This window comes from Lolium perenne, chromosome 2 (assembly GCF_019359855.2).
Source record: "Lolium perenne isolate Kyuss_39 chromosome 2, Kyuss_2.0, whole genome shotgun sequence".
Taxonomy (NCBI): Eukaryota; Viridiplantae; Streptophyta; class Magnoliopsida; order Poales; family Poaceae; genus Lolium; species Lolium perenne.
This window is the reverse complement of record NC_067245.2, coordinates 272,283,922-272,291,679: the sequence shown is the minus strand read 5'-3', so window position 1 is coordinate 272,291,679 and position 7,758 is coordinate 272,283,922. Positions and strand designations below refer to the sequence as shown.

At 44.0% G+C, this 7,758-nt stretch overlaps 1 long non-coding RNA gene across 2 annotated transcripts; it reads left to right on the top strand.

Annotated features, from left to right (window-relative positions):
* Window positions 1-248: 248 nt before the first annotated feature.
* On the top strand, window positions 249-3,640 carry LOC127335900 (uncharacterized). Of its 2 annotated transcripts, XR_011752636.1 has the most exons (3): window positions 249-729; window positions 2,051-2,115; window positions 3,429-3,640. It is a non-coding gene; the product is annotated as an uncharacterized lncRNA (long non-coding RNA). The 2 variants fall into 2 exon arrangements; XR_011752635.1 differs by lacking the exon at window positions 249-729 and having other exon boundaries at window positions 737-2,115.
* Window positions 3,641-7,758: the final 4,118 nt, after the last annotated feature.

Below are 7,758 nucleotides of genomic sequence, written 5' to 3'. Positions count from 1 at the left end.
TTTAGAAAACTAAAATCAAAGTATGTGCAAACTTTAAATTGTTTTTAATCAAAATCCAGTTTTGAATATCTTTTACCAAACTTTTCCTCCATCTCTTCTTTCTTTCTTTGATTCCTATCTTTCTCCCGTTTATTCTTCTCTGATTTTGCAAAATCACAGCAAATAGAGAAAAAGGCCAAATGGCTTCCTTCCTATCCTTTTTTTTTCTTCCACTGGCCCGGTTCAACCTCTGCTGTGGTAGTCGACTTTCTCAACAGGCAGGAGGTGTGACCTCCACCACCGCACCCACCTGCTCCCTCCTCAAGAAAATTCTCACCTGCTCCCCTCCTCTTTCCTTACCTTTTTCCTTCCAGATCGAGGCTCTCCAAGAACCCTAACCCCCCTTTCCTCCTCTTGTTCCGCCGCCACTACAGCTCCCTCCGTTCTTCTCCTCTTCCACAGAAAGCAGAGAGACAGAGCAAAATTCAGATAAAATTCAGTTAAACATCGCCGGGAAATCCTCAAGCTCGTCGTCGCCTAGAGCCGCCGTTAGCCGCGCTGAGCACGTGGATGGAGCCACCGTGGTGTTCTTGTTCTCTACGCTGAAGGTCAGGAGCAGAGGCTGCTCCTGGATGACACCACGGACCTCGCCGTTGCCGTCCTCTTCTACACCGATGGTCACCGCTCGCCTCTACTTCCTCTTCATCGACTCCGCCGTTGCCGTGTCGTTCCGTCTTGGACCAACACCAGGTGAGCGCCACAACCTTTTCCCCTGCTATCCCGCTCGTTTGCATCCAGCAGTTGGCGTCGTGCTCGCGGCCGATGTCATGTCTACCTGGAACACGAGCCGCGCTCGTTCTGTATCTTTTCCGTCCTCGCGTTTGGAGATGTTTCTGTTGGCCGCGATCTTGTTTCAAATCACCAGACTATGCTAGCCCAGATGACCCTGCTATTGGTTTCAATTCCTACAGTTTCAGGATCAAATCCCAGTGAAGACACACACCCTTTCTTTTTTCCTTTCGTTGCATCTGTTCTCGTCAGTTAACTGTCCAGCAGCGCTCAGCCGTGCTGTGGTTTCGTTTTGTTCCCTTGCTGTAAATTGTTTGGTCATGAGTAGTTTGCCCGCTGTCTTCATACAACCAGCTGCACCACTTCTGCACCTTTTTCAGCTAGATACACACGAGTATAACCAATCGCTCCACCTGCTAGCTTGGCTGCTTACGTAGCTAGTTATGCACCACGTAATTGATTCAGCTGCCTGCCTGCTTGCCTGGCTAGCTATCTATCACACATCTTTGTCTAATCAAGTTTCTGTGACACCTCAGTTCAATAACAATCTTTCGTCAGCTCTAGTATCGAGCTGCTGGATCCAACTTCCCAGCAGAACCAGATCCAAATCCCAGGGACAGCAAAATGCCTCTCTTCCGTCGCTGCTCTGCAATTTCAGATAACACCTCGGTTAAAATTCAGTTAACGATTCCTGTAGAAATATCTGTCTTTGTTTCTGTATCTTTTCAAGCCAGCGTACTAGCTCCAGATCTGGGATCAAATATCAGCACCAGAGGATTAAATTCATCCTTCCTGCCACCATTTATCTATTTTGCAAAACTTGTTTATCCTATATAATTTGTTCTACAAATCCAATTGCTGCAAACAATATGTCTACCTTTATTAGGAAAATGCATAGATTAATAAATTGTCATCCATATACATGTTTGCATCTTGCATCGTGTCGAATCGTGTTAGTTTGTGCATATCACCTAATATATAAGTGCGGAGCATTTGAGAATTGCAATATATAATATGTGGTTTCCCCGCTCCGATTAATATTGAAGTAGCGCATCCTTACCATGTTATGCCATGTTAATCAACCCTTAACTTTGACGTTAGAAAATGAAACTCCAACTTTAATTTGTTTGTCCGGGGTTCCGACTCCGATTAATATGGATAAGTTGCATTGCCGCATCATGTTTGCCATGTTATGCATATCATCTTGATCATGCCGGTTCTTCTTCCGTAGTAGTAAGATTGCATACGTTGTGTGTTCCACCATTTGCTTCTTCCCGGATAGGATCACGAAGTGGTGATGTGAGATACGACGAGTTCTCCGACAAGTTCTTCTGCAACCTTTCACAGGCGAGCTCTCCCTCTTCACCTATTTTATATTTTGTTCTCCCTCGCACTGCTATCCTTATGTTGCGTTTCTTTATCGAGTCACGTGTCCTATTCCACTTGTTTACCATAATAATCCTATATGTATCATTCTTTACCCATAGCCGTTGCTTGATGTTTGAGCCTTGCGAGTCGTAGGCGTGTTTAGGCTCTGTTGTTTATCTCGATCTGTTATCGGGATATGTTGGGTTGTTGGGAGGTTATCACATGCTATACCAGTTGTTGGAGATACACATGCTTTATTTATTGTTAACAACTAAAATTGTAAGAAGAGGCATCTGTGAGCCCCTTTGCGAAAGCATCGGAACTTTGACTTGCTAATGTCCCCTAGGACCCGAGTTCTTGTTATCTGTTCCGAGATTGAGCGCTCTACCCATGCGTGGGGACGATTATTGGGACCCCCCTCACCCATTACCTTTTCTCAAGTCAGTTGAAAAGGGGGCCACAACCTTGGTTTTATTTGCCTATGCCATGTATGCCATGCTTTACTTACTGTTGCCTTCGGGTGTTTACTTCCTGTTGCCTTCGGGTGTTTATATTCTGTACTGTACCCCGCGGAACGTTTAGCGAAGCGTGTGGTTTGCACGCCTAGCCGTTAACGCAAACCCTGAATCCGCTTCGGAGTACGGCCGGACTTCATTACGGGTAGCTTAGTCGGGTGGCCCCCCCTAGACTTTCTTGTTGAACTGGGAACGGTCTTGTTGTGAGACATCCACCTGTCGTAAGTGGGTCGAGCATGCGTATGGTTACATTTGGGCAACCCCTGCAGGGTGTACATCTTATCGATAAGCCGTGTCTGCGGTTATGGACGACTTGGAATTGTATAGCTTGATCATAGAACAACTTACACCGTTATCTTGTTGCTAATATTCTGCTAATAACTTGCGTAGTAATATAGCATTACTACAACCGATACCCAATAAAATTTGTCCACCGTTGAGTGCCTTTTACATTGCCTATTCGCAATTGTTGGAGGGGATATGTGTAATCGGCTGGGTTATGTTTGTGTAGTATTTTATCTGTCACCTTGTGCGCTCTCTTATCTTATCTGATTAGACGGAAGTTGTAGCGTGTCTCTATTGGTTATAGTTTTGCTGCCGCTAAACCTACCATATAGCCCCCGGCGATATATATATTATACTCGCCCGGCGAGCATAGCCATTTCTAGTCTCGCTAAGTACGTGCCGGAGTTCGTTCCTTGGTACTTACTCTCGCCTTTTCTCCTTTCTCTTTTGCTTCCTCCCTCTTGTCGGCAACCGATGGCCCGACTTTGACAGGTACAAGATGACGACGTTAGCAAGGTTACCCTTCCGGCTTGGCCTGGGCAGGGTTATGGACGCCACTGGTTATCTTCAGGACTCTTAGTCCAATTTGTATCTTGTCCGTACTCGGACGCATTCGATCTTCTGTATGACTTGGATCTTTGTATTGTATATTTGTATCTTGACTCGTTGGAGTCGTTGTTGTAATATATGTATCTTGTGGGCTCTATTGTAATCCTGTTGTAATGTTACCGCTCGTGTTAATTCCTCTGGCATCACGTGTGTGATTCGTCGCGCACGTCGTGTCGGAGGGCGTCTCTGAGTCGATATCGTGCGGATTTCGGCGGGATCGCTGGAATCCTCAGGATACCGGTTTGGGGGCGTCACACGTATCGTTCGAAGAGAGCTCAAACCTTTGCATCCTTGCATCATCTTTCTTGGTTGTTATTTGGACCTTATCCATGTGATGTTTTAGAGCTTGTGCTTATTCTCATGACAAACTCTAGTTCATCGAAAACGGATTTCGCATAGATCACTTGTTACGTTTTCGAGTTTGGTTCATCATCTTTCTTGGTTTTGTTTGGATCTTATCCATGTGATGTTTTAGAGCTTGTGCTTATTCTCATGACAAGCTCTAGTTCATTGAGAATGGTTTTTTGCATGGGCAACTTGTTGCATTTTCGAGATTGGAGGTTTTACCGGTATGTCTTTTTTAGATAGGTCAAACCTTTCATCATTTGATTCTATCCTCCCTTGTTGGACTATGATGGTTTCCTGCATGAGCTTGTAGAGCTTGTTCCTAGCTTCAAAACAAGCCCAAGATTATCAAAATCGGAGTCCGGATGCTAAAGTTATGCCCGTTTTAGTTTTGGTGTTTCTGCAGTTTTTTGGGGGGCGGATAATCCGGCCCGAATGCCAATTCTGGGCAAATATCCGGCCAAATATCCGGCCCGAGTCCAGGGGCGATTTTCGGGGGGCGGATAATCCGGCCCGGGGGCGGATTTTCCGGCCTGGGAGGTCCCAAACGGTCATATTTCGTTGGGAGGGGGTATATAAGACCCCCTTCTTCCTCCTTGGACTGGTTGGTTCACTCTCTCTCTCTCCCCTCCATTGTTGTCCTTCAAAGCTTGCCCTAGTTCTTGATTCATCCCATGATTCTTGCATATTCTTGAGGGAAAAGAGAGAGGAGATCTACATCTACATCTTCACCAATCAAATCCCTCTCTTTGTGAGGGGAACCCACTAGATCTTGATCTTGGAGGATTTTGTGTTCTCCTCTTTGTTCTTCCTCTCTTATTCCTCATATAGCTTTTGTAGCTTTGTTGGAATATGAGAGAGAAGGATTTGAGCATCTTTGTCGTGTTCTTGCCATTTCATTTGGTGCATAGGTTTGAGTTCTCCACGGTGATTCGTGGTGGTGAAAGCAAGAAGGTTGTTACTCTTGGGTTCTTGGAACCCTAGACGGATTCTAGGCCTTTGTGGCGGTTTGTTGGGAGCCTCCAATTAAGTTGTGGATGTGTGCCCCAATCTTTTGTGTAAGGCCCGGTTTCCGCCTCGGAGGAAATCCCTTAGTGGAACCATGACCAAGGCCTTTGTGGCGAGGGTCACCGGAGATTTAGGTGAGACGCCTTCGTGGCGTTCGGTGTGTGGTGTGAGTACCACATCTTGGGGTGAGGCCTTTGTGGCGTTGGTGTGCACTAAGCCACCGCACCTCTCCAACGTAGATTCGCACTCGCAAGAGTGTGAACTTCGGGATAAATCTTCGTCTCCCACGTGCCTCGGTTATCTCTATACCTGAGCTCTTTACTTATGCACTTTACCTTGTGATAGCCATCGTGCTTGAAGTTATAGATATCTTGCTATCACATAAGTTGCTTGTATTGCTTAGCATAAGTTGTTGGTGCACATAGGTGAACTCTTGCTTAGAATAAGTTGTTGGTGCACATAGGTGAACCATAGTATATAGGCTTTGGGCTTGACAAAGTAAACGCTAGTTTTATTCCGCATTTGTTAAGCCCATCTCGTAAAAGTTTTAAACCGCCTATTCACATCCGTGTCCTTTCAATTGGTATCAGAGCAAGGTCTCTCATTCTTAGGCTTCACCGTCTTGAGAGTAAAGATGTCGGTTAGGGGATTAGCGCACAATAACTTGTTTATATTTGATGGCACAAATTATGATCTATGGAAAATTTATGTGCTTAAAATCTTACGGGGTATGTCCCCGGACATGGAGCGATATCTTGGCATGGGTTTTTATTCTCCTAAGGATCCTCAAAATTTATCTCTTGAGGAGGAGAAAAACTCTTGCCTCGATGCTCTTGCTTCTCATGTGTTTTCCATTGTTGTGAGCAATGTAGTTACTTCGTCAATCATGCCTTTTGGGAGCTCTCATGAATTATGGACAAAGCTTCAAGACAAATATGATGTGTCCAATATTATTAAGGATGATTGTATTGCTTGCACTTCCGGCCGTGATGAGTTCTCATCTTCATCCACTTCACCAATGTGTGGCAAGACACAAAGTAATGATATGGTGAGTGGTGATGGAAATTGCAATGTTGGTATTGAGCTTACTATTGATGATTCTTCATCTCTATCTCATTGCAATGCTTCATCTACGGACTCAAACACATCTAGCACTAGAAATGATTTACATGCTTGTGTTGATAGTCCTTGCATATCATGTGTAAGTTGCTTGAATAAATCTAATGATGATATGCTTGCATTGTCTTGTGGCCATGATAAAAATGCTTCTATTTCCTCTAGTTGTTGTGTGTCTAACAATGTAGAGGAAACCAAAGATTCTATTGGTCAAGACAAGATCTTGAAAGGAGCCTCAAGTAACTCCTCATCTTTATCTCACGGTCCTCATATATGCTTTATGGCCAAAGGTTCCACGGTACCTCCTACCATGGAACCTAATATGTCTCGTGGTGATAAGGATGAGGATGAATATGAAGAAGAGGATTGGGTTGTCTCTCTACGCGATAAGGGTAAGAGCGTATTCAAGGTTATTTGCAAAGATAAAATTGCTAGAACTCACTTCTTTGAAATCTTGACTACCGCTATTGAGAGCCAAAAACTTATTTGGATGCATGAGAACACCATTGATAAAAAGGGTGCTCTTGAACGAGAGTATGCCACTGATGTGGCATCCCTAAAGAATGATCTTGAAGAAGAACAAGAGACCATAGCCTCTCTTGAAGAGCAACTTGAAACCCTTGAAATGTATCAAAATGAAATAGTTTCTAAACTCACTAAGGAAAGAGACCATGCTAAAGCTCAAGTAAAAATGCTTAAAAAGGAAAATCCCAAAGTTGGTGTTGGTCATGATAAACTTGTTAAGGATCTAGATGATCTAGACAAGGCCCACAAGGTCTTGGAGAGCGAACACTCTATCCTCACCAAGTCCCATGAGCAACTTCAAGCTTCCTATTTAAAAGAGCATGCTATGTTACCCTCTCTTTTTAATATGTCTTGTGATGATGCTTGTGCTACTAACTGTACTTCTTGTGAAGCATCTATCTTGAAGGAGAATGTTGAGCTAAGGGCTCAACTTGAATTGCTAACTAGCAATTAAGGGAAATTGGAAGAAAATCATGGAAAGCTTTCTAGCTCCCATGAGGATCTTCTAGCCTCCCATGATAGGCTAAAGTTAGCTCATGAGGCTATCATATCAATGGCAACACCTTGTGAGCCTCATGTGGATACTAGCACTACTACCCAAAATGCTATATTGCAATGTGCTAGTTCTAGTAATTCATCCACTCATAGTATTGCTAAATCTTGTGATGAATTATCTTCCTTGCCTTGTTGCTCTAACAATGAAGGTTCTACTTCCTCTAGTACTTGTGTTGTTACTAACCATGTAGAGGAAATCAAAGAGCTCAAGTCCCAAGTCAATTCTTTGAAGACCGACTTGGTAAAGAGTCATGAAGGGAAATGCAAACTTGACACGATGTTAAGTGTGCAACAATCCCCCAATGACAAGAGTGGACTTGGATTCAAATCCAACAACAAGAACAAGTCCAAGAACAAAAACAACAACAACAACAACAACAAGAAGGGCCAAGTACAAGTCAAAGACCCGGCCAAGATTGTTTGCTTCAAGTGCAAAATTGAAGGGCACCATGTTAGATCTTGCCCTTTGAAGAAGAAGCAAAAAAGGGAAGCGGCCTCAAGCTCAAACTCATATTCAACCTCAAGTTGAAGAAATTCCACTTCCCAAGAAGAATCAAGCCAATGCTCCCATTGTGGAGAAATCTAGTGAGAAGAAGGAGAAGAAAAGAACTTGCTACATATGCCGTGAGAAGGGCCACATCTCCTCCTTTTGCACTATTGGTAC